This window comes from Acomys russatus, chromosome 1 (assembly GCF_903995435.1).
Source record: "Acomys russatus chromosome 1, mAcoRus1.1, whole genome shotgun sequence".
Lineage (NCBI taxonomy): Eukaryota > Metazoa > Chordata > Mammalia > Rodentia > Muridae > Acomys > Acomys russatus.
In genome coordinates this window covers 81,851,917-81,878,782 of record NC_067137.1, presented here as the reverse complement: position 1 = coordinate 81,878,782, position 26,866 = coordinate 81,851,917, and the positions used below count along the sequence as shown (strand labels likewise).

At 43.6% G+C, this 26,866-nt stretch overlaps 1 protein-coding gene across 4 annotated transcripts in view; it reads right to left on the bottom strand.

Moving 5' to 3' along the window:
* The window catches only part of Daam1 (dishevelled associated activator of morphogenesis 1), a 157,172-nt gene that overhangs the window by 109,735 nt on the left and 20,571 nt on the right, over nt 1-26,866 (bottom strand). Inside the window, exon 1 of one of the 4 annotated variants that reach the window (XM_051147284.1) lies at nt 6,090-6,286. The exons of the other annotated variants lie outside the window; for them this stretch is intronic. The gene's annotated coding sequence lies outside the window, so the exon portion shown is untranslated. Of the gene's footprint in view, nt 1-6,089; nt 6,287-26,866 lie in introns of those variants that run through there. 4 annotated transcript variants of the gene reach the window in all.

The following is a 26,866-nucleotide window of genomic DNA, read 5'->3' as shown; positions in this document are numbered from 1 at the left end:
CTGTGTTGCTCTCAAACACAGCCCCCCAAGCCCACGGTAGACAAGCATCCTCTGATGTTTACAAGTGGAGGGAGTCATAGCTTGGCGTGTTGGTCTTCAAGGTTTATCTCCAAAGACAACACATTTTAAAGGGTTAAGTGAAATAAAGCTTTGACACAGGCCTTCACCAACCTCTTTTCATGTTAAGAATCTCTACAAGCAATTAAGAAAAAGAAAAAACAAACAAATGAAAAACATCTCAAAAATAAGACAATTTTTAAAAGCACATCAGGGGGCAGGGAGACAAGCAAGGAAACAAAAAACAAAAAACAAAACAAACAAACAAAAAAAACCCCTTAGCCCATGATCTAATATGGCATAGGTGGTGTTGACTGAGCCAGTCGGTGGACGGCAGTCTGAGAGTCTATTGTTATAATGCACTTAGGCTGTAAGCCTCATCGAAGAATTCTCTGATTTTCATGTTTAGGAACTTAACCTAGAGACACTCCCAGGAAAGTTACAAAGCGACTTTGTAACAGAAAGGAAACTAGGCTCTTGACTTATGACAGAGAATCATGTATGTGTTCTGGCAAATGTTAGCCACTCATACCGCACCAAAGAAATCGGGAGCTCTGGCCCTGGGGCCCAGGAGCCGTTCTCACAGCCTCACGGGTGACTCTACCCTAAGCTAACTCGAGAGCCAGTGCTCGGACACCCTGTGCCTGCAGTCACAAAGCCCATGAGTGCTGATATGAGCGCTGATAGATGAGACAACAGGACACAAGACCTAATAGAAACCAAGCAACACCATAGTGTGTGCAGCACCATTTACTGTTAAAACAGAAAAACTACATTTCTCACAATATAGCCTTTTAAAATACAGCCTTCCAAATGCGCCATGAGTGTGGACACATAGATGCCATTCCAGAACTGCTTCACGTGTTAACTGTCACGTGGCTTAAGTACTTGGCCAAGTATTTACTCAATAGTTGGTGACTATTACTTCCATGTGGGTCTAAGTTTGCTTTGCGGGAAGAGTTTCACATGGGTAAGGAACTAAGAAGAGCATGAAGTAGCTGTCAGTGAGCTACAAAAAGCACAGTGTATTTTAAGTTTCCTCCATAATCTTATTAAAACTTATGTCGATTGCTGAATAACCTCTCGACTGGTCCTTCCATGCTGCATTTTGTGCACTCTTGAAACACATACCCATAAAGGCAGACACCGTCACCATCAATACTGTGCCTTATAGATCTCCTACAGCAGCCCACTCGGGGTTTTCTGTGTCAACCCACAAATCTGAAAATGTCAATGCAATGTCAGGGCACTGACATCCCAGTGGTGCAGAAGCTATTAATGGTTCGTTTGTTCAATGATTAAAGTCCTACATGATCTGAGTTCAGACCGGAGTAATCCAGGTCGGTTTCTATCTATTTACAATTTCTCCCAGTACGAAAGGACAAGAGAAATAAAGCCTCCTTTACAAAAGCGCTTTAAATAAACGAATGAGACTATCTCAATTATAAATTGTAAAACAGACCGTGCGTGATGAGACATAAGCCATGTGTTCTTAGGACTTCACTGGCTACAGGAATAATGTGAGGAAGAGCCACATGAGACTGGCTTTCAAATCTGCATATCCCAAGAAGCATCTCACAGAAAGTCTGGTTCATGGAAGCCACCAGCAGTACAAGTTCTCCAGATGGCTCCAGAACAGTTAGGAGAGAACATAGCAAGTGCTAGATAACTTGGTATCTGGCTCCATTTCAGTCAGAGCTCTATGGTGATGGGAAATTCTAAGAATTTCAAGAATATAACCTAGAAAAGGAATCTTCAAGATGCATCCACATGGCTGAAATTACTGATTATTTCGTATGATTCTAAGTTGTGATCATAAAAATTTACACCCCCCCACACACCCCTACAGCCACACACACACACACACACAGACACAATTGCCACCAAAGTTAGAGTATTGAGGAAGCACTGTGATGCTGAAGAGTGTGCTCTCAGGAAAACAAAGCAACGGCTGGGCGTGGTAGTGCACGCCTTTAATCCCAGCACTCGGGAGGCAGAGGCAGGCAGATCGCTGTGAGTTCGAGACCAGCCTGGTCTACAAAGTGAGTCTAGGACAACCAAGGCTAACATAGAGAGACCCAGTCTCGAAAAACCCAAAAAAAAAAAAAAAAGTAAGAGAAGAAAACAAAGCAATGCAAACCTCAAAATCTCTACAAAGTACAAGATACAGACCCTGGAGGAGGGAAGGGGCAGAAGAGAGCCATAAGGTCTGGGGAGCATGCTCTAAGTGCAGAAGAGCTCATGGGGGGTGGGAGGAGGCGGAGCAGTGTGTGTGAACTGTGAACATAGATAATCTCTTTCCATTAAACAATAACACAGGAGTAGCCAGCAATGGCAAGAAGGAGCGTGTTTTCTCAATGGAGATTCCTGTCTGTGTGCTAAATCCTCAAGAAGTTAATCACACAGCTAAACAAACACTCCTGAAACTGCAGTAGCCAAACAATAAGGGAAGGATCATTCCTAGATTTTAGTCATTGTAAGTGACTCTTTATTTGGGCCTGGACCAAAACCCAAGCAGAATAAAACCCTTCTAAATCATCAGAAGGAAAACGCGGAGGAAGCTGACACTACCCAGCGTGGCCTCTCCACCCAACTTTGTAATTTTCTAAATAATTAGGTGTGAACACTAATTGCTTTATTGGGCAATTCAGTAAGACTAGACACTACAGACTGTCTTTCTTGCAAAATTTGTTCCAAATGAAATAATGCTCAAGCTCTGCTTTAAATCCCCATTCCTGTGCCATTACGAAGCTTGGTGCATTTGAACTAAGGTTAATATTTTACACTCCAGATTTGAGGGATATTATTAAATAGTCAAAGGTTATTAGTAAGTAGCTAAATATGGGAATATGGGATGGGAACCATCAATGCAGGAATGTTATCTCCACAGAACAGAATATACATTAAAAACAATGCCAATATACTGTTAATTATATACATATAATTTTCATTTGTCAATTATACCTGAAGTATAAATCATGACATTTTCTGAAATGTTTGATGGTCTAACTAAAAGCAGAAGTCGAAGTTTCATAATAAATATGTCAACTCAGAGTTACAAAACAGATATATTTGTTCAAGAATGCAAATAAGTTTAGCATGTGATAAAGTAATAAACAGAAACGCCCATGAGAAGTGGCTCCCTATGTAGTGACAAGGACTTGAAGAAGAAAAGCTCTACTCTCAGTCCCTTTGGTCCAAGTTTTTCTTTAACATGAGACTTGGATTAATTTACTGTCCTCAGTTATCAAATACAAATATCAATATTTCCCTGAAACTTTACAAGAATTTTATAATACTTGTATATGCTATCAATTTTATTTTAGATTTATTTACTTTTGCTTTATGTACATGGGTGGTTTTGCCTGCATTTCTCTGTACACCATGAAATGTGCCTAGTGCCCACTGAGGCCAGAAAGGGTGTTAGAATCCCTGAAACTGGAGTTACAGCCAGTTGTGAGCTGCTGTGTGGGTGCTTGGCATCAAACCTAGGTCCTCTGCAAGAGCAAGAAGCCATTCTCCAGTCTCTATATAGGCTTTTGAAAAATTAAATAATGTTCAACTACTGAGGTAAAAGTCCTGCACACTTTAAACCACAAACCATTTATGAGAATAGTTTTAAAAGTCATGTAGATGGAGTCACAAACTGGAAGAATTGGCACTGTTAGGGTGTGACAGCCAATCAGCAGTTTAATGCCATCTCAGTTAAAATCCCAATGATATTTTCTCTTTGCATGAAGAGAAGAATCCATTCCAACAGGAATATGGAGTCTCAAATGACTCTGGAGGGAAAAGAACAAACCTAATTCTAAACTGCAGTGCAAAGATAAGCAAAGTAGTATCGTACTGGCACAAAGACAGACACACAAACCAGTGGGGCAAAACCCAGGCCTGAACAGGCTCTGGTACACTTGACCAGTGCATGCTTTGACAGAGGAGCCAAGACCACTCAACAGTCTCTTCATCAAATGCCATGGAAAAGCAGGCTATGTACATGCAGGGGGTGGTGTGGAGCTACTGTCTTATACCGCCACAAAAGCCTTAAATGACAACAGGCTGGAGACCTAATATCTAGCCCAAACCTAAAATAATAGAAAGTGTAGGCCTTTATAACAACAGGAGTTGACTGTTCCTGTTGGACAGACAGCAAAAGCAAAAGTAGACAACAGGTACCTTGTGCAACTTAGAGCTGTGCACAGCGGGCAGTGAAGAGGCAGCCCTGGAGCCTGCAGGAGGTTAGCATCCACAACCCCTAGAACTCAACACCACCCACGAAAATCATTGTGAGATAAACAATGGCATTAAGCAGTCCACAGTGACAATGTGCATGTCAGGAACACATCACTGTATACAGCACGGGTTCAGAGCAGTGCATGTCCACCCCTGGCAGACGCCACTACTCAAAGACAGGGCTAAAACAGCAAGTGCACGGGCGAGGATGTGGTGCAGCTGGTGGGATAAGAGAGGACAACAAGAATGAAACAGCAGGAGGGTCTAAAAATTTCATAATATAACTACCATATGACCCTACAGTTCTACTTCAGGGGAAAATCCACAGAGAAAAAGCTAGGCCTCAAGAAAACATTTCCCAGCCATATTTATAGCAGCATTATTCACAAAAGAAAAGAGGTGGAAGTACCCCCAAAAGTCCTCACCAGGGGAACAGAATAAAGTGGCATCTCTACGCATACAACGGAATATTAACCAGCCTCAAAAAGGAAGGAAATCTTAGGACATGCTACATGACTAGACCTTCAAGATCATCAAGCTGACATACACCTTCACAAAAAGACAAATATTCTATGATTTCATTGCTATGACCAAACTAAAGTAGTGAAATTCACAGACGCAGAGAGTACAGTGGGCCAGCATGTGGGGAAAACGAGAGCATTCTTGATTGAGTAGGGAAAGCTTTACCAGATGAATAGGTTTTGGAGATCTGTTTGACAACAACAGGAATACAAACATGATACTTTTTAAAAAATGGGGGCTGTAGAAATGCCTCAGAGGTCAAGAGCACTGACTGTTCTTCCAGAGGTCCTGAGTTTGATTCCCAGCAACCACATGGGAGCTCACAACCATCTATAATGAGACCTCTTCTGGCCTGCAGGTGTACAGGCAGGCAGAGCACTGTACACACAATAATAAATAAATGAAAAAATAATTTTAAAAAATAGACAATTTTCAATCAAGCCTCCTCAACACGCAGGCAGTTCTAATAAGCCTGAGCTGTCACTCTCTCCACCAGCAGATATAAACAGCCCTGACCCTCCCCTGCGCCCTTGTGGCTAATGTGCTTCTGGAATGCCTTCGCCTCTGTGATTTCCTACTTCACTCAGCGACAAACCATCAGTCCTTGAAATAAAAACAACCTGTTCACCATGCAACAGAAACTGAGCAAGGACTTTCTCCCTTGTAGAGTCAGTCTATTCTGAGCTTCTCAGAATGAGGAGGCAGCTGCACTAGAAGCTGTGTCAGTGTCCCCCTAACTGCAGCCACAGACTTCATAGCTGCTCACTTCCACCCCAACTTTACAGCTCAGAGCCCCTATGTCAGTAAAACTGCATCTTTATCTTCAGAGCGTGCACTTCCCAGGTGGTGGACCCAGGGACATAATAGTCAAGATAAGAAGTCTGGAATAAGAGGATTTTGCTGCTTAAGTTTTTATTAGTAAGTCTGACCCAACAGGAGTTCACTTAGTAACTGCCAAGCCGTGCTTCTTAGAACTTTCTTATCAAGCCACAGCAACAGCAGACACTGCATCCTTCTGTGTGGATGTAACCCTACACAAGAATGAAGACACAGTCATGGGAAGTGTAAGGTAGAAAAGGGCATCATATGGAAACAGACAACTGATCACAAATGATAATGGCAAACACTGATAACAATTCTTAAAGTAATAAAATTAACATCCAAATAAAAGGCATGTATAACTTTCAAAGGCCTCAAAATAACAAAGTGAAGAAACTCGGCTTTTATATTTTAAGGAAGCATTCAGCCCACTTAAAGATATGACAAAAAACCATGCTTACCTCTAAACATAGCAGCACGCCCTCTCTGGGCTCCAAGTCTTGTTTTCACCTTGAAGTCATCAGTTACCTTACAGGTATGTTCTAGTTTCCATCGCATAAAGAGAATCCCTCAGGACAAGTCTTTTTCATCAGGGGTTCCTCTTGGTCCACAGTAAAGAGAATTTTGATAAATGCTCTCACTTGGGTGCTGGCCTTAGGGTCACTGCTCTTAGAAACTTGGCACCGCCTTACTAGGGAGTGTCCAGAAAAAGCCAGTGGAAAATATTCTGCCTAACAACTGTACCTGCTCATACTGGAAAGTCAACCAGAATGGATGCCAACAGACACTGAATCAGCGTAAAGACACACACACACACACACACACACACACACACACTCCAAACTAGTTTTTCTTCTTAGGCACAATTATCAGCAGGCATGAATCATCCTCTGCCCATACACACAATAAATTCCCTAAGTGAAATTCAGTATGGGATGATAATTTGCAAATTTCTCTTCACTCACTCACTCACTCACTCACTCACTTACTCACTCACTCATTCATTCACTCATTCACTCATTCATTCAAGGAGCTAATGGGTACTTGCTCCCTGAGCAGTCTTGTTATACAGAGTGAAGGAGGCAGAGGTATTTGATTTAAATAACAATTCAGTTTGTCAGTAAGTTCCAGGTTCCCTAAATATGGAGCACCGAGGAGTAAGAGACCCTGTGCTCCTAAGACAGGAGGCGTAGAGGTGCCCCTGGGATGTAAGGTCTGAAATCTCAAACAGGACACTAGACTACCACTTTACCTATGAAGGATTCACTGCTGTGGGACTTGCCCTCCCTATACACACAACCAGAACACTGGACAAAATGTGTGAAGCAACTAGATGGAAGCTGTGCTGGTGGTGATGCTGAGACAGGGACACAGCCCAGGGCAGAAAAAAGACCAGACCAAATGTTGAGGACAAGAAGCACAGCTATGGCTAACCAGCAGGTATGCCCCTCCAACCACAGGATGATGAGCATTGATCTGCACACAAGCCTGGGATTCACACAGTGCCTGACCTGATGAATAAGATCATTAACATAGAAGGCATACCAAGGGTTCCCCAAAGGGTCCTACACCAGTCACCCTAGACAAAGAGACCTCAAAAGGGCCATTCTTACCCGCAGCTAACTCAGCTGCTTATCAGAACAAGGTCCAGCACTCTCCAAGGAAATTCTTTGCTGTACAAGTGGGCATCAGCATCTCCTCAAAGTAGCAGAGAAGGCTGCAACAGCCAACCTATAGGTAAATGTACAACCAGAGCTGCCTCGCTGAACACTGACCTTTAGGGTGTGATGACACTAGCAGGGTCAGAAGGTCAGAACCAAAGCAGTTCTCAACCTCCCTAATCAGTTTGTGTAAGTTTCTGGGGTTACTATGTAATCAGAACAAGCCAGTTGTTTGAACTGTCATCGTTTTATATCGGAGTATCAAAGAACTCTGGCCATATCAGCATCCATTCAATGATTATTTACTGATTACCTTCCATGTATATTCTGGCCTATATGTCTGGGCCTCAGTTTTGTAATCTATAAAATAAAAATATTAGTGCCCAAGCACCAGGTAGCTGCTCAGATTAGGCAATGCATGTAAATAATAACATTGGCTTTATTGCTACCATCGTCATTGTTAATATTCTGTCTCCTGCTGCAAATGCTGCTTTTAACAGAAAAAAAGACCAATTTGGTTCTTGCCCTCGGAGAATTTACACCTGAGATATGTGATGAGGAAATGAACACTTTAGAGACAAATTGTTAAAATGTCGCCTGGGAAATATGATCTAGCTAAATAAAATGAACATTGGTCCCAAGGAGAACTTCGGCCTGTCCCAGCCCTGTTCCTGGAAAGCCCTGTGCCCTGCTTGAGCTTCACTCTGAATGCAGAGAGAGCGTCCGCCCCACAAGCACCTTGCTCCTGCTTTTCTTGAGCAGTCAAGCAAGGATACAGTAAACAGAGCATCTGCACTCCATATGAAATGATTACGTTGGGGAAGCCAGGCGGGAGGACAGGGAGCCTGTGATTCCCGGAAGGAAACTGCACCCGGGATTAGCAAGAAGGAAGGACAGAACTGCCAAGACCAGCCCCAAGGATGCCGAGGCTGTCCCTCTGAATGACGGGTATCAGTCCACTGCTGATAAACTCCTTGGGGAGCTTGAGAACATACTGAGTGGAAAGAGGGAAGCGGCCTCTGCTGGCCCCAGGGTCTGAACAGCCTCCAAGGAACAGGATTCTCTCTAGCCCACAATTACTCCTAAAGAAGAAAAACAGTGATACACTACACAAGTTCTTCATGGAAGAAACATGAAGAAGAAATGGGGGAGCAGGTACTTTATTTCACCCATTATGCCTTTTTGAGTGTCCACCACAATTGGTAAGCTATCCATCTACAAACACAATATAATATAACACACAAATGTAATTGGTTCCAATCATTGAAGACACATCATTTTAGGCAAGACTTTGAAACCATTTTCATTTTTTTTCTGAATTTCATTCAAGATTAGTCCTGGAAAGCATGGAGGGGGACGGGTGCTGTTTTTATCAGGAGACTCTTACAGCAGACACAGTTGAGAAAGAAACTACCAGTTCTTGCAACATTTTGCAGAGAGCATGCTGAGAACTTTGTAGAAACAAGAGTGCTATGTGTGATTTCAAGATGGCCTCGGGTGGGCATGGTGGTGCACCCGGGAGGCAGAGGCAGGTAGATCGTTGTGAGTTCGAGGCCATCCTGGTCTACAAAATGAGTCCAGGACAGCCAAGACTACACAGAGAAACCCTGTCTTGAAAAACAGAACAACAACAAAAAAGATGGCCAAGGCTCCCCTGCAGTACACCATGGACTTGTGTACCAGAAACTCAAGTTGAAAGTTGCACAACCAGAGGATGGAATTTGTCAAGTAAATAGCTCACACATACACAGAGACAGACAGAGACAGACAGGCAAGGACAGAAATGGACACACACAAAATGGGGCAAAGGTCTCCTTTTGTTGACCGCACACCGAAGGAAATGACTCTATCTACTCACCCATATACCTCTACTGATGAGTTTAATCAGCTGGCTCATGCCTCTCAATCCAAGCAGTAGACACATGGCCTTGGCTTCCCCAACAATCAAGGAACCCACAATCACCATCCTCCCAAGAGTCTTAACACCTTTCCAGGACTTACTCATCAAAGCTTACAATAACAGAAGTTTTGGTGTATATGGTACTAAAAAGTTTTTTTTTTAAGTTATTCAAAGGTGAGAATTACTTCATTATTAGTTAGAGAGTCCTTAGAACTAAGAGCACTTTCTTAGCCCACAAGTTGAATGTTAGCCTGTGTGCCTAACTCCATAAGGGTGTATGACACAAAGCAAGAATGGGGGGGGGGGGTCCACAAGCAGCAAGACAAAACCTAGCAACATTATCGAGAATCTGGCATTTCCACTATCAAACCTGCAAAAGGAAATGTCACAGGAAAGGTGTTACAGGAAAGGTGTTAGACTAGGTGAGGAAGTTGAGAAATGGAAAGGGGGAAGGGCATAGTAAATAAATTCTGTGCTCCATTCAGAGTAAACTTCCTTAGCTACACCTCTCTCCCACCTAGAAAGTAACTAAGCACCACAGAGGGAGGAAACTGTGTGTGACTGGGATTGCTGTCCTGTTTTCTAACTTGCGTGTGACAGGTGGAACTGGAGGCCCTCATTTGGTTAACAAACACTTGTCCTAATTACATGTTGGATTGCTTATTTTATGTAACCACAAAAATGCCCCTTGTTGAACACAGGGCACCACTTCACTTAACAGTGGAAGTTCTAGCCCTTCAGAGGCTATTTATTCATTTATTTTGTATGTATTTATTTTTGTTTATTTATTTGTCTATTTGTCTATCTGTCTGCTCATTGAGATAGGAAATCATGTAACCCAGGCTTGGATCAGAGGTGTGTGTTGCCATGCCTACTTTATGCAGAGCTGAGGACCCAGGTACACACTCTACTAGCTACACCTCCAGACTTCCCAAATACTTTGATGAGGTTTCCAATGACCTTGGGGGGAAGACATGCAGCTTTCAGGTACTATTTTTATTTCTCCATTAAGGATAAGTAACTATGGTTTAAAATGACATTTACTAGGGAGGGGCACAACCTGGCACAGCAGCAGCCCTATATGGAGTTGAGAGGAGGACTTGGTTCTCTACTTCGCTGTGCTCCTGGGAATTGAACCCAGGTCAACAGGCTTGGTGACAAGCACCTTACTGAGCATCTCTCTAGCCCTTAAGTGGCTCCCCAAGGCCACTCACTCCAAATTAGCACAGCAGAGACATGGTGGATCCCCTGCCCCAGTATTCTATACACTAGCCAACCCATTCTAGAATGATCTAACAATAGGAAGCGAAGTCTCCTTGACCCAAAGGCTCTGATAGAAGAAATGTCAGGAAGAACATGCTTGCAACGGATGGCTACTATATGCCATCAACATACTCCTGTTGTGGGGCAGTGCGTTATACTTTCAAGATGTGTTTACTGGAGTAAAAACTACTTACATGAAGATAGCCAGGTGTTACTGGGATAGAGCTTCACCGTCAGTCCACCTAACCATCCTGTTAGCAGCTGAATGACATCAGTTGGAAACACAGAACTGTACAGGCCACACTCTGTGCCGCTTGGGGACTCTTGGAAGTCACATGAAAAAAAGGGACAGGATGGCCTGCAGGTGGTCACAGAGGAAACAAAAACTGAGACCCAGACTTCCAGGCTGTCAAATGTGGTGGATAACAAGAAAAGAAACCACACTGGACTTCAGTCATTACAGACTGATGTCCTCCCAGAGGGAGCCACAGGGACACAGCAGCAGCTCACAAAAGAGGTGTTAAGTGCAGGTGGCTCAGAGGAGAGGGGGCGCTTCCAATTAGAATGGTCTTAGAAGGCTTTTGTAAAAGATGAACTATGGATGATGCTTTCGAGAAGGCTTGGGCCTTAGTGAGGCAGAAAAAAAGGGAAATGGACAGTGGAAAGGAGTGCTACCCACTCTTTATGGCAGAGACTGTCTGAGAAAGACTTCTGCAAGGGGCTGGGACAGCGATCTACCTCAGGACCTCCAAAGTTTCCCCTCACTCACAAGGTCACAAGAAGTCTCCCTAAAAAGAAAAAAATGATGAACAACACCTGAGAAGCTTATCAAAACCAGTGTGACATTATCATGAGTCCATGAGCCTCCATATTTGTCTCTACATGGCCACCTGTTCACTGACAAGAGATCTCAGGGCTGATATTCAAACTGCCACTGCAAGGAGCCCAGTAATGTCGTAGAAGCAAGTTATGAATATATTGCCTGCAAGTATGCTAACAGCTTCAGAAGACTGTACGGGCCTCCCTACTTTTCCTATTTGCAGTAAAATTGAAGTGATCTAGCTCAAGTAAAAACCATCATATACCACAAAAGAGACTCTAGAGATCACCTAACTTCATAGGTAGAGACCATGATCTTGAGCCACTTCCTCTAACGCACACACTAATTTGTAGATGCGGCAATTAAACGTGATGCAAGGAGCAACTGTGAACAGATTCTTGATAACTGTGAGGCCTCACTTAGCAAATGAAATCTCAAAAACCTATATATAGCTTTGGACACACACACACAATCATAGTTGGCAAACAAAGATAAAACATGGAAACCCCCCAGGTCTTTGGATTGTAATGATGCTGTTTGGTGCTTTATATCAAGATGCCTGCAAACCCAACCCTAACTCTCCAGAACTGATTGGTCCCTTTAATGCTGTCAAAGCTGCAAAAGCAGCGTGTTAACTTCAGAGGGCGATTACTTAGTATATGACTGTGAATCTGCAATTCTTCAAATGTCTCAAATGGCATGCCAGAGACTTTTCCCACTGACCAGCTGGCTCCTGTTCCTGGGAGTACTGTGGGAAAGAGAGACGTCTTTGGCTTTAAGGAAAGCTCAGACATGTGGCTGGGTCTTACTGAAGGCAGTAAGGCCTGCATCGACCTGGTTTTCAACACATTTTGTAAACACAAGTTTGCAATGGCATATATCTGTCTTTGAGTTCATCCTTCCCTTAGAGGAAAAGTCGTGCGGAAACACTCTATGATCTAGGACCCCTCTGCTTCCTAAAGGTACTGCTTATGCAAATTAATCCAGACTGTATTGGCTTAGACTGGCCGAGGGTGGCCGACAAACTTTCTCAGCTTTTGATGCTCCACATATTTCCTTAATTCTATAGCATCTGATCAGTGCCTGCTCTTTTCTTCTACGACCGTCTGTGCTCCAGAGCTGGTGGGAGTCTCTCTTTGAGAATATGTCTCTAAGTTTACACATAGTTTGTGTCTCTCTCTCCTCGTAGAGCAGGAGTGCTCAGCTGCTCAGTTACAAGCCAGGTAAACAGAGACTCAAGCTAGAGAGCAGCTCTTCAAACCCACCCCTTCCCACAGTACGGAACAGACAGGTAAACACTGCAACTCCTCCACAGTATTTACCAATAAAGTAATACTGGACCTCAGCCAGGCCAATGTAGACGCTGAGTTGTTGCCATAGAGATACTTTGTCTCTCAAGGCTAACATTACTTATCAGCTTACAGAAAAGTTTGCCGACTTCTGCTGTACATTAAGTCCATGAAACCAGAGAAGTTTGGGGAAATTTTAAAAACCACTTATAAAGCGCTACACTTACTTAACAATAATATACTGAACACCTTTTGGCACTATTCTAGACACTGGCGATCCCGCCACAAGTCAGACAGCAGGAGTCCCTGAGAAAGGACACACACAAACATGACTACTGTAAATCTCAGATGGATAGAGCAGGCTATCTAGAGATTCTGGAGGGGCAGATAGCCACTCTTTAGAAGATGCAAAGTCATGAAGATCATACTTGGGAAGGTCCATAAGAAATGCATGATCAGGCTAAAACGTACAGAAAGACTTGGTACCGCCTGAGACCAAAGGCTTGAGGGGAGGGAAAGCTGGTTGTGCCCATAAGAGAAGCAGGAAAAAGGAGCGTGAGCAGGATCAAAGCCTGGGCAGAGCAGACTGTGGTGATGACAAGAGGCTTGCCGAGACCCAATCAGAACAAATCTCCCACTTAGAGACTGCGGCTGAGTTGGGACAGCGCCGCCTGGCATGAACAAGGCCCCAGGTCTGATCCGCAACACCACAAGAAAGCAACTTCTCAGCTTTCGTCTCTGCTGACTGAAAATTCTCCCAGACAGAAAACTAGCATTCTGCATTAACTTCTTTCCTTTGATCTGCTAAAAACTACCTGAAACTTCAAAGGCTGGTAGCTCCAGAGAACCCTGTTAGAGACAGCTAGAGGCAATGAGCCAGCCCCCAACCCCTGCTGAGGAAAGTTCTCACAAAAGAAGGCATAAACTGACCATTTAAAATTGGATTCTTTTCATGAAAGGGAAATTCCCCTTATTAAGCCTAATTGGGGCCATTTTCCTAAGTCTGTGGGACTACTCACTCAATGAAGTAAAGTCCTGTCTCACTCCACCTCACGCACCAGCTGCGTGCATGTGCCACCCAAACTCTTTCAAAGCAGCTGGCTCAGAGACATCTCTGCCTGGTTTGGCTGAAAGGCGGAGTCCTTTAAGGCCCAAGAGACATGCCATGGGGCTCAGTTGGCCACATTCAAACTAAATGGGAGTTTTCAGGGAGATAGTGTCAGCATGCTGGTGACCAGCCACCCAGCCAGTCTCCGTCATTAACATCCTTTTCCTTTTTGGGAGATTTGTTGATCTGAAAGAACAACAAAAATAAAGGAGACTGAAGTTCTCCTAAGAAGCTCAAGCAGAGGCGCTCTGACTAAACTCAGACTCCCTGGGAACAAGCAGTCTAACCTTAGAGAGGTAGAGGGGGTCTGTGAGGGATTCTGGGGGTAAAACAACCATGGGCCTTCACTAAAGCTTCCTGTTGCCTGGGTCTATACAGAAAGCAGTGCTGGCCCAGTCTCCTTTAAGTTGTTTAAATTGTAGTTTTATAAACTGCCAAACAGCTAGATATTCAGTTAGCTTACACTTTCTATTCCTCAACAGCAGCAGTTTGATTCTGCTTCCCATAGTTCCTGTCTCTTCCAACTCTTTGTCTATGCCAGTGTCAGGAATTATTGGCATTTTTCATAATTGGTTATACCAATATTCTATAAAGAGTTAAAATGAAAACAAGCTATTTCTTGGACTTAAGTTCATAGCAAATACAGAGGCAAAAAAGTATGCTTGGCAACATGCAATGCTCCAGATCTCCTATGCACAACTATAATGTGTTACATTTTTAAATGAGAATGATGAGTGCTACACAGCTGAAGAAAAATGACAGGCAGAGGGAAAATGAAGATCCTTGTGTGTTTAACAGGCAAAATAAAAAGTTCTTCCAGGACTCAACCAGGCTCGCTTACATCGCTCACCTTCTAGAAACATGGTAATTTTGTCATAACCTCAGTATCATTTTGCAAAAGATCTGGTCTGCAAAAGATCTGTGAGTAGCCAGTAGACAGCTGCTCAACAAAGAAACCTTAATTCAGACAGCAAGAATGATGGACAGGATGCCCCCTTCCCCCATGCCGCCGCAGAATAATGATTCTTAAATTCACGTCTTTTAGATATCTCCAATGAATTTTGTTAAATCCTGTTTAAGTGTTTAGTTTTTTTAAGGTAGAAAGAAACCCAGGACCAAGAAGAGACCTCTCTCTAAGCTGCAGCGGCTTTTCCCTCCCAGTAACACTAGTCTCTGTGCTACCCCAAGCCGCTCTTCCAGTTGACAAGAGCTATCAGGGCAGTTTAGTCTTCCTATGGTCACAGAGACACACCCCTAAGCACCTGGGAAGAATCTCTTCCCCACACCTGCTCTTTCATGAAGGGCCTGTGAGGTGATGGATTTGCCCTGTGGTTGGCTTCATCTATAGCAACACTGAAAATCTGCAGGGCAAAAGAGTTAATTAAAGCAGGGCCTCAAATGTAAAAACAAGGAAGGTGCACTGCTTAGGTTGACCGGAGCTGTATTTATCTGCCCCTATCAATATTCCATTACCTCAAACATTCTACCATTAAAATGGGCGCTGGTGGACAGAAACTTATTTTCATTTAATTCAATTGCCAATTATAGGCTGGAAAACATTCAGGGCAGTCTATGCGGATGGAAGCCACTGCCCATGGAGGGTCTCTGAGGGCTTGCTCAGAAGAAAATCCAACCCACAGCATGGGGTAAGCCTCATTCGGCTTCACTTCAAGCAAGGGGTATAATTAAGTTTACATACCTCTCACCAAATTTTTAGGACTAAAGACTACACATCTCTTGGTAGGTAAACAAATGGAGAAGTCTTTGTATGAGATTGACTTTCCAAAAAAAAAGAGTACACAAAGAGCCAGGTTTCAAGTAAATGTGGGTCTTCTTTTCCATTTTATTCTCGTTTTAGTCCCCTCACCATCCCTGTAAAGAGCTATGTGGAGGGCAGTTTTTAAGTCAAGGGTTTTATAAACCTTTAAGACTTCACTACGTCATGAAGTTACATGACTAAATAGCTGCCATGTGTGTTAGGTTATGCAGGGAGGAGCTGAAGGTAAAAGGGGGCTTCTTAAGCTTTCTCCATTTATGACTGCATTTCACTAAGAAATGTTTGTATGACCCCAAGTACATAGGAATAGAAGTATACAAACCAAATATTGGTTGATAATAAATTGCAAAGACATTTATTTTAAAGCAATTCTTTGGTACACATATAATTTTTACCATTTATAAGAGCAAATTTACATACCAATGAAACAAAGCTAATCAGCAGCTAATCAACGCATCAGCCTGCATGCCTCTCATGTGGCAGAAAACACACTATAAAAAGCATCATCAGTAGTGTCTTTGGTAAACACTATACCACAGCTCACCTGTTGGGACTATGGGCTGGGCCAAAACACCAGAAACACCCTGAGAGAACACTTCAAACGTCGGCCCAGTAAATGTTTTGATACAACTGCGAAAGGCCACTGCTAGAGTTGAGCTCCCACAGGCTTCAACAGTCTAGACCAACCACAATGGAGTCACTCCTGCTAACTAGCACGAAATCAAATTAAGTTTTCCGGAAGCAAATAAATCCCCAAATAGACCAGTTTTTCCAGAAAGCAAGGGCCTCTGTGAATTAGTACAATAAGGAAGTCCTCTCTGCTTTACAAACAGGAACCTGGAATGAGCTGATGTCAATCAGTCCGCTGCCTATTGTTCTGTCTCCTTATTCCTAAAGCCTCTTTTACATTGTTACCAATGAGCTCTTATTCTATTGTGTAGAGTGCAAATTGACCAATTTATGAGTGCTTAAAAGGGAGAAAAGCAATTAGACCTATAACTAAATTTGTTGTGATTTTCTATTTTGACACCTACTAGCTAATGAGAGCTACACAATCCACTATTCAATGCTCATAAGAAAGGTTATTTTTCTGCTATTTTTTATCCAAGCTTTTTTTGAGGTGAAAGGGGATGTTTTATTCTGCCAATGGACTGACACTAGGAACCAGGAGAAACAAATTACAAATACAGAATCAAGTCCAAACTAAAGTAACTGTGTGACCTCCAAACATGCTCAACACAGCGATGTCCCACACAGTTGGCAGGGATGATGCCTGATTTACTCAGATAACCAACTGATGTGCATGCGTGTGCCGACTTGGGGGAGGTTGTGGTATAGAGCAAAGTAAGGAAAAACCATAAGGCATGGTACACAAATATGACCTTGGCCTCTGAAGGAAAAATTCTGAGTAATGAAACCCAAAATAGAAGTGCAATCTAAAAATAGCCCTTTTGCTTCTACGGAGGTATTTTCCTCTCAATATTCATTCCAAATGTGTGGGAAGACAAAAAGGTCTGAGTTAAGTGAATTTCCAGATTTCATCAACACCCACATGACACTTGGAACCTTCTAGCCAATAGTAGAAATAAAATTTCCTCTTCCATTTGTTCTCTCTCCCTTTCCCTCTCCCTCTCCCTCCAACTTATGTCAAGGAAGACCATTAAATCTTGAGAATTTGTCAGTGAAAAAAGAATGATTTTTTTTTTTTTTTTTTTTTTTTTTGCCCCATAAAGAAGCTGATGCAATGTTGACACTGTAACCATATTTCCCTATTATGTTACACATTTGGAAGACTTCATTATTTCTGCTAAGGTTCTTTTTGTATCTATTCAATTAAATTTTAAATTGTAAGAAAAAACAACTTGTGGGATGAAACACAATTCTATCATTTCTTTTAAAAAGGTACCTATTAATTATCCCATCCTATGTTCTAAGCTACCTTCAGCTACATGGTAAACCTTTTCCCCAGAGGCAGATACAAAGACTTCCTCCTTTTCTGTAATATTTTACATCAAACAACTACAATGATAGTAATATTTTAAATCAAACAACTACAATGATACTCCAGAAATCAAATCAAACAAACAAAGCATTTCCCAAAGGATCTACAACTCTAAGGGTTTGGGTCCTTGGGTTAAGAAGGAACAATAGTCCTGTCCCGGCTGCCTCAGTAAGAGACTGAAGCAAAGGATGGTGGTAGTGACTCACAGAGCTCCATTGAGACAGCCTGACTGTGGAACAGGAAGGGCCATCTATGCATAGGGGTGTTCTGTGAAACCCAATATATACTGACTACACAAGGCCCTCTATATACCCAGCACTGACTTTAAACACACCCTCCTACACTCACCCCTCCCCTCATGATAAAAGTTACTAGAAGAGCTTTCAGTGTGAGCAGCTTCTGGGGGGTGGGATGAGTCAATAAGTGGGATTTAGAGATCATCCAGGTAAGGCACAAAAGGACTCCAGGCCTGAGTGGGAAGCCTTGAACCTCTCTGCATATTCTTTCTCAGATGGGACAAACACTACAGGAACAATAGGTGTCAGAACAAACTGAACTTGCAAATTCCACTCCTAATGCCTGGCCATCCCACACAAGACCTTCAGGACCATCACACAAACAGACCTTGCATTCTCACAGCCAGGTGTCTAGGGGAAAGTGTACAAAGTGACTGGAAGGCAGCCTACACACATGGCCTATAGGAAGACCTGGAGGGTGTTTCTCTCCTTCTCCCTGAAAGCATGCTTTCAAAAGCAAGGAACAGAGGCAAGGCTGTGCAAAGGTACTCTCACATCCTCCTTGGGCATGGGCAAACCCATTTCTGTAAAGAGGGTCATCTTATGAAATGATGACAATATCCATAAGTAAGAATAGCAGAAGCTGAAATTGAAAACACAGGACAATTACTTTAAAGATATATTATTTATATATATTAGCTTGATTCTGGAGAGATCAACATCTTGATGCAAAATTATGGTTGTTTTACTACCAATCCTATCAACTTAGGCTACATCAATTAAAGTAGGGAAATTGGGACTATGGAGATGTCTTCAACCAGCTCATGACTCGCACACAGGCATTAACAGCCTGAGTTCAAATATACGGCCCTTATACAAAATGTCAGGCATGGAAGGTGTACATCTCTAAAACCAGTGCTTGGGGGAAGGGAAGAATAGCGACAGCAGATCTCTGACCAACTAGTAACAGAGTCTCTCTCAAACTATAAGGTGGAGATGGATCAAGGAAGAGATCTGATGTTGACACATGGCCTTTATACATATATACATGTACACATACCCGTACAGACATACAGATTAACATATTGAAGAGGTGACAAAAAGAATCTGACAGAAACAAGACTCTTATGCCAAAATAGAAACCATACCTGTGGGGGGAGGGGGTTACCACGTACCTATGTAACCAGAGTTAGGCAGGGCCAATCCAATGTGGACTCCACTGTCCTTTAAAATTGACATAGGGTTCTAGGGAAAGACCTTTAGAACAGAGTTCCAGAGTGCAGTCCAGCCTTATCGACCTGAGCTGCTCGGCCATTAGCAGAGGGGAGACATCTCACGCTGCAGGTAAACAAATCAAACTGTATGTCTAGCTTCAGAGAACCAAGGGTCCTGCTGAAACACACTGGTCTGGTCTCCTTGGCATTCTGACTTCACAGCTCATTGTCCAGCCTTTTCTGGCCGTGACCACTCCTCCCCAATCCCAACCAAGATGCACTAATGTTAAGCTTAGATTTAAGATGGGCCAAGTACACTTCCTCCCTGGAACACTAAATCCTCAGCCATCCATGCTTGCCAACCTTCCTTATAGACCGAGGGCTCTTCATACAGAGGAGCAAACCAACTCAGCACAGAAGTATGGGGAGTGCAATGCTCATCTATCTACAAGCTGGGGGCCCCAGGGGACACACCAGCAAAATCACACTATTGAAAAATGTCCTGAAGCCCAGGCATAAACTCTTTGAAAATTCCAAATTGACCATTGAGTTGTCTTAAGAAAGTTATTACCAGGTAACTAAAACCCCTGCTGGTACATCAGTTTGATTCCTTGTAGTAACCTGGCTGTTGGTAGTTGTCCCCATGCCATGAGAACTGAGTTTCATGACATACCAATAAGATGGTTCAGTAAACATAATAAAATTCATAGGTATGCACAGGCAACTTATTACTGTTTTTAAGAAGCACGAGTCTCATAGTTCAAAGTACTGTGCAAAGTGCCTCTGTGTACTCGCTCTCTCCTTTCACCCTCACAGAGCCTCTCTAGGTGGTCAGGAAAGAGTCTAATGAGATGCACAGAACCGGGGCTGGCAAAGTGGCTCAAAGAGCAAAGGTGTGTGTGGGTGTGGGTGTGTCCACCAGGGACAAACACCTGGTCCCCAGCTGGTGGCACTGTGTTAGGAGGTTGTGGAACCTTTGAGAGGCAGGTCCTAGATGGGGACACTCTGTTACTGCGTTAGTTTACTTAAGCTGGCAGGCCAGTCCTGCTTCCAGTCCTGGCCTCTACTTCCTGTTCAGCCTCCGCCTGTGGCCAGTCCTTTCCCATTCCCGCTGACACAGACCAATCCCCACCCCCACCCCCAGCAGCTTCCCCACCAAGATGACAGGAGCCAAAATAACTCTTTCTTCTTCATCCCTCTTTTCTGGCTCTTTTGAAACAGGTTCTCATGTAGGCTGGCTTTGAATTCATGTAGCTGAGGATGATCTCAAGTGTCCGTCCTCCTGCCTCTACCTCCTCGGTGGGGTCATGGATGACATCTCTACCTGCAGCATGCTTCCTTTCTTAAGTTGCTTTTTTCAGGTACTTTGTCACAGCACGGAGAAGAATGAAGCCACCTTCCTCTTCAATAATGAGCACACAGTTAGCACTGTCCAAATAGGGCTTTTGGTGGTAGTGAAATGCTTTGTCCCTACACTGCCCAACACAGCGAGCAGCTACTAGGCCGCCTATGGCTAATGAACATCTGGCAGTTGGCTGGTGTGCCTGAACTTATATCCACATAAAGTGTAAGCATGAATATGGGACATAGAGGACATGTTTTGTTGGAAAGAAGCAAATCCCAGAGTCCTTTTTGTTTTGTTTTGTTTTGCTTTGCTTTGTTTTTGTAAAAACAGGGTTTCTCTGTGGAGCCCTGGCTGTCATGGACTCACTTTATAGACCAGACTGGCCTTGAACTCACAGAGATCCGCCTGTCTCTGCCGCCACAGTGCTGGAATTAAAGGCGTGTGCCACCCACCACCACCAGCACCATCAGCACCAGGCCAAATCTCAGACTCCTAACACAGCTTTTGGTCTAATGGAAACTCACTAAAGGCAAGTGTGTCAAAAGGACACAAAAGGAAGATCTGTGGTGGAACTGTGTAGAGGATCCACTCACACAGTCTTCACACTGATGGCAGAGCTGTGTGCAACGCGTGACACCAGATTGCTCTAAATCCTGTGGCTGTTAGTCACCCACGAGGAGTTTGACCTGTGGTGTGGCAGGACAGGCAAGCTTCCTCTATGAGTGCACAGTGGCAGGTAACTAAAAGGCCCCACCCCCAATGAGAACCTGACCTCTTCAGACAATTTTTTTTCCAAGATGAAGAATTGTGTTTCAAATATGTGTTCACGAAAAATTGCAACTAACGTCTACTTAGGGGATTTGGGAAGGTAGTGTCCATTTTCAGGTTAGGGTGTGTGTGTGTGTGTATGTGTGTGTGTGTGTGTGTGTGTGTGTGTGTGTGTGTGTGTGTACATACATTTAAGGCTCAATTATTTATTTTTTTCAATTGATGTCACTAGGGCGAATGCATCAATTACTATGAAAATCACACATCAGTTGTTGGTCTAATAGTAATTTAACACTTCATATTTGATTTGAAATTGATGGACTAAGCTGATAGACATAATAAAGGGGTAATCTATGTGGGTTTAATTAGTAGGCAGCTGTCCCACACTAACCATATAATGGCAGCCAGATATTGATCTGAGAGTGACAACAGAGAACACTGAGCAAGTGGGCCAAGGGGCTACTATCCGTGGAGCAGAAACAGAGACGTTTGTCTTCTTTTGACCTGAGACATCTTGGAGAGGAACTCTAGGGGTCAGTAAGGCTCAGACAGAACAGTGTTGGAGAAAGAGGTGGTCAAACTAGGGACAGAAAGTCTTGGGGTACATTACTCCCCTCCTAGGCCCTCCTTGTGTAAAGAATTCCAGCCATAGGAGAGGGCCCAGCTCAAATCAGGTGTGAGAGAAACCAGGAGGAGCTCTGGCCCCCACCCCCGACCCACCCCTGAACAAACTGCAGAAACCAAACAAACCATCTTTCAGAAAGCTTTGCACGAATGAAAATGGAGGGGAATGCCAGGCAGACAGACTTCCCAGGCCTCCCTTCTCAGTTACACTGTCATTTCAGCAGGCAAAATGACCTATGGCGCCCTGCCAACATGTGTCCAAACTAATCAACTGTGGCCCAAAGACAGTAGGAGTTATCACATCTGTGAGTCAGAAACAACATTTCTTGGTGCTCCCTTCTGGTCTACCCGCCTGATCAGCTGTGTGGGGCATGGGAGCAGGGGCTTGCCTGCTGCTGGGGTACTACACGTTCCCGACACCCCTGCACTTGCCTGTTTACCACCACAGTGCCTTATGAGAGGTCTTGTTATCCTAAGTTCAAATACAACAGATGAACACCCTTCGGCCTACAGAGGCTGCTGCCTGCAGGAAAACATGTGCCGCAGCTGGTCTGCCGACAGCCCGAGCCAGCTGACCAGCATTCAGCCACTGTTTCTTCCCCAAACACCCACTGAACAGAGCTTGATTCAGCTCTTGGGTTACGGTCTGGTGGAGAACAGCGAGGCACCGAGAGAGATCCTAGAAAATGATTCCTGGCATAAACCACACCATGTACTGTGGAACTTTAATAACGCAGGGTCCGTATGTGTGTTTAAACCCTCCATGTCTAGCTTCAAAAAAGGCAAGGTTCCCCCTCCAGGGAGGGAAAAAAAAAAAAGCAGCAAAGTAAAATTACTGAGAATGTCATATCCAGTCAAACAGGAAGGTTTTTAGGCTCAGGGCTGACAGTTCCCGGAGCTGCAACTGAGCCAATCGGAAAAGAATCTGACTTTCATTTGCTTCATTTCCTCCAAAAATGTCGTTCAGAGCCCGCGCCCTTACCCACAAGGATAAGAGGAGCTATGCCATAAGCACAACAGAAACACGGTGTCAGACACTTCTGAGATGCTGCGAGATCTTCAGTCATCTCTGGTGGGAATAAAAAGGAGTGCGGTACTTGTTAAAGGACAGTTCGCAAGTTCTCCGGTAAACGCGGACTCCACACCACCCCTGTCTCCCATGCTTAACCTCTTACCGCAGAGAACTGAAAGCATGCTCACACAAAACTTAGGCAATTGCTGGCAGCAGCGTTATTCTGAGAAGCAAAGAACAGAGGTGCCCACATGTCCACAAATAAACAAGGTATGGTCTGTCCATAAAAAGTAATGTAACTCTGCAATGAAAAGAATGAAGTACTAGCTAGGCACAGGGGCACATGCTTTGAATCCCGGCATTCAGAAAACGGAGGCAAGTGGATCTTTTAATGCAAGGCTCATTTGGTCTATCTCAGTTCCAGCCCAGTCAAGGTTATACAATGAGACTGTCTCTCTAAACAAAAATAAAATAAAATAAAATAAAATAAAATAAATAAACCCATCAACAAACAAAAAGAATGAAGTAATGAGTGATGCATGCCACACCATGGAGGGACCTTCAAAAGCAGTAAGATGAAAAGGCCAGTCACAACAGAGCCTGTGTTATATGACCCCGTTCATTAAAAATGGCTTGAGCCGGCCAATCCACCCAGGCAGAAAGCGGGCTAGTGAGCCTGGTGTGCGAGTCTAGAGGAGCTAATCTGTTAAACGGGAACAGGAAATGAGGCTGAAACTTACCTGAAGGCAGCGTGCTGCTTGACTACATTTTACAGAGAAGCATCTCCACCAGTGGCATGGTCACCTTGACTGCCAAGGCTCTCCAGGGACCACTTGGGCCAGCAGTGCCAGGCTCTACCAACATTTGAAAGAAACTGAACAGAAAGCTTTTACCATCATCCCACAGTGCGTCAAAGAAAGGTAAACTAGCCAACAGCCTGGGAGAAGAGGTCGTCCCCTCAGCAGCTGAAGAGCAGCCACCTAACACAGCACGCCTGTAAACCCTCACCAGACTCCGGTCGCCCATCATGGACAGACCAAGTCTTCTGTGGTGAACAACTGGGGATCAGGCTGAACTTCCCGGAGATATTTGGCTAGCATGCCAGGCAGGAAAGGTAAACCAAAGTACATTAGGTATGCTAAAGTCCTCGGGCTGGATGATTTCCTGACAGTAGTAGGAAGCTCCTGCTGAGTCCTGAAGTCATCCAGGAAAGAAATGAGCAACTGAGTTTGAAATCCAGATAAGCCGAAGTATGTCACAAGCACAGCAGGGAAAGCATAGCGCCTTTGGGGGTGGGGAACTGTCTTTTGACCCCGGTACTAGCTCTTCACTATTAAAAAAAAGTTGTTTTTTTTTTTAATTTAAAGATATCAATAAGCTTCACCACCATCTACTTAGCCTAAACAATGAAGACCACCACTCTAAGACAAGACAGCCTTACAGGTAGGGTACCCAGACCCTGTAACTCTGGACTCAAGCATAGAAATGGGTTTGAGTTGCCTGTCATTCCAAGGTAAACAATTTTTCTTTCCATACAAGTACTTGTTGCACTCACAGCTGAAGCTACAGTTAGTTTACATCCTCCTGCAGCCTTAGGCACAGCAGCAGGGAGAGGGACAAAGAGTGGCTGCAACTCAGACGATCCTGGCTTCAAGACTAATAGTGTAGCCCAAGCCTCCCAGGTACTACATTCAACCAGAAGATTACCAGCAACTCCTGATGCTCTTGCCTCCTCTCGCTTCCTTCCTTTCTTTTTTTTTTTTTTTTTTTTTTTCTTTTTTAGTTCTTTCTGTGAAATCCTTTACATACATGACATTTCATGGAAGCCCTAATATAGATATGATAGATAGACAGACAGACAGATAGATAGATGGATAGATATGCTAGAATAGATAGATGATAGACAGATGACAGACAGACAGACAGCTATACATAGACAGACAAACAAGCAGACAGACAGACAGACAGAGACATATGTAGGCTTTAAAGTTTTTCAGGCCTATTTTATTTGGGGTTATTTAACACTTATACCTCCCTTCCAACCCACCCACCTAGATAGGATAGGAAAGAGGTTAATGGGAACAGGAGAAGTAGACCTTTTTAGACTCAGTTCCTTGAAGCGATCCCACTCTTGTCATCAGGATTCTAGTAGACCCATTAAACAGCAAACCAGCAATTCAGCAAAGGTGACTGCAACTGCAGTAGCGGGAATCTGGAGCAGCAGCCAGAACCCGGAACCTTGAAGCACTCTCTGGAACAGTTCTCTCTAGGAGCGTCTCAAAGTGGAGCGATAAACAGCCAAGACCAAAGTGCCAAAATAGGCCCAGCCTCTTGTTGTGGATATATATCTGTCCTCTCAGAGTCCATACTAGGATGTTTATCAGTTGGCAAAGACCATGCCCCAGTAAGAGGCTGTGGACAAACATCATCTGTTCTCTCACAAGCCTGTTTGCAGCGGAAAAACACTGCATAACCTCACACAAGTCTGTTCAGCATCCCACCCTTGGGATCAAAACAAAAACACATTTACATCCATTACAGATGGACAGACGGATGGACAGATGTTAGACATATATGAATCTGAAGCCAACAAGCAGCTTTATGCTGGACCCCAGGGGAAGGGTCTCCCTAGAAGTAACTCCTGGACAGAGTCTTGGGGATCTGCAGCACATGGAATGAAAACACTGACCTCGTCTCTGAAACAGAACGTCTGTTACTTTTAATACAACACTCTTTAAAACTGTAACTGAAAGCAAGGAAAAATGACCAAGTGGTAGACGTAATATTTCCTAATCCCAGTCCTGAGGGATGGTGGAAGAAGGGACAAAGGCATTAAAAGGGGCTCTGCATTCATTCATACATAAATGTCTCCTGCACATATGAATGCTTATGTTTTCGAATACATTTATATGCTGTGATAGGTAAAACTGAAAATGCATTAAAGTATTACTGACTTCAGGGCCATGTGGGGATGTGACTTTATTTTTAATTAAAAAGGAATTATCCTACTCTAAAAGACTGGGAATGGCTGATAAAAGGAAAACAAAACTCCTCTTGAATTAAGTGGGGTGAGTTGATCTCTTAAATTCTAACGACAGCCTTTTTTTAACGTCAGAGTTTGCTACTTCTAGTGGCAAATCAGAGGTGGTTGGACTACATGTCATGCCTTAGTGTGCTTCCCGGGGCCTCTGAGGCCACATAGAGGCTGAGAAGGGAGGAATGTCACATCTCACAAGCTTTGACGACAAAGGCTTTACAGGCAATGGAGAGTAGAAGTGTGTCTCTAGTATTAATGCCAGGCAATGTCCAGCAGCCACCTGAGGTGCAGGATTAGCCCCGCCCTGAGTTCTGTCAGGCTACCCTGTCCTATACCACCTGAGAGCTTCCTACAGCATGAGCCGAAACATGGGGTCTAAGCCACGTGCTGGCTTCCCTCACAAGGGCTTTCTGTTAAACTGTTTCGGTTTAACAAGCCTTCCAGTCAGATGAGTGTGCCAAGTGAATTGTGGTTTTATTATTCCATTATACACTACGTCACTTGCGATTTTTTTAAGCTTGGATATTTAAAATGTTCCATCAATAGAACAAAACAAGCTGTGTATTTGAGACCATTAGTAAATACAAACCAAATGATAACTCTCCATCTCTTTAAAAATGTATGATGTGGTGTCATTACTCAAAGCTCTGTCAAGCTTGATGCAGTGAGACAGGCCTTTTAAGAACTGAAGCCCATAAAAATTACAAAAGGTGACTTGAGCCATATATTCTACCTTAACTTTTTTTTCAGTTTTTTTTTTTTTTGTGTGTGTGTGTGTGTGTGTGTGTTGTTGTTGTTGTGTTTGTTTGTTTGAGACAGAGTTTCTCTGTGTAGCTCTGGCTGTCCTGGTACTCACTCTGTAGACAAGGCTGGCTTCAAACTCAGAGATTCACCTCCCTGTGTCTCCTAAGTGCTAGAATTAAAGGCATGCACCACCACTACCTGGCAATAACTTAAACTTTTATAATAAGAATTAACATGAAATATTTGAATCCAAACTTGGCAGAGGAGTGTTTTATATTGCTTACATTGAAAAGTCCAGTAAGTAGTAAGCTTATATCAAAATAAAAACCATTTCACTGTGCTACCTCATCCTTCCCAACAAGGGCGGCCTGTTGTTAGGAGTCAGTAGAAGTATGCTTGCCTAGCATGAACCAGTACAAGATCTTAGATTCAATCTTC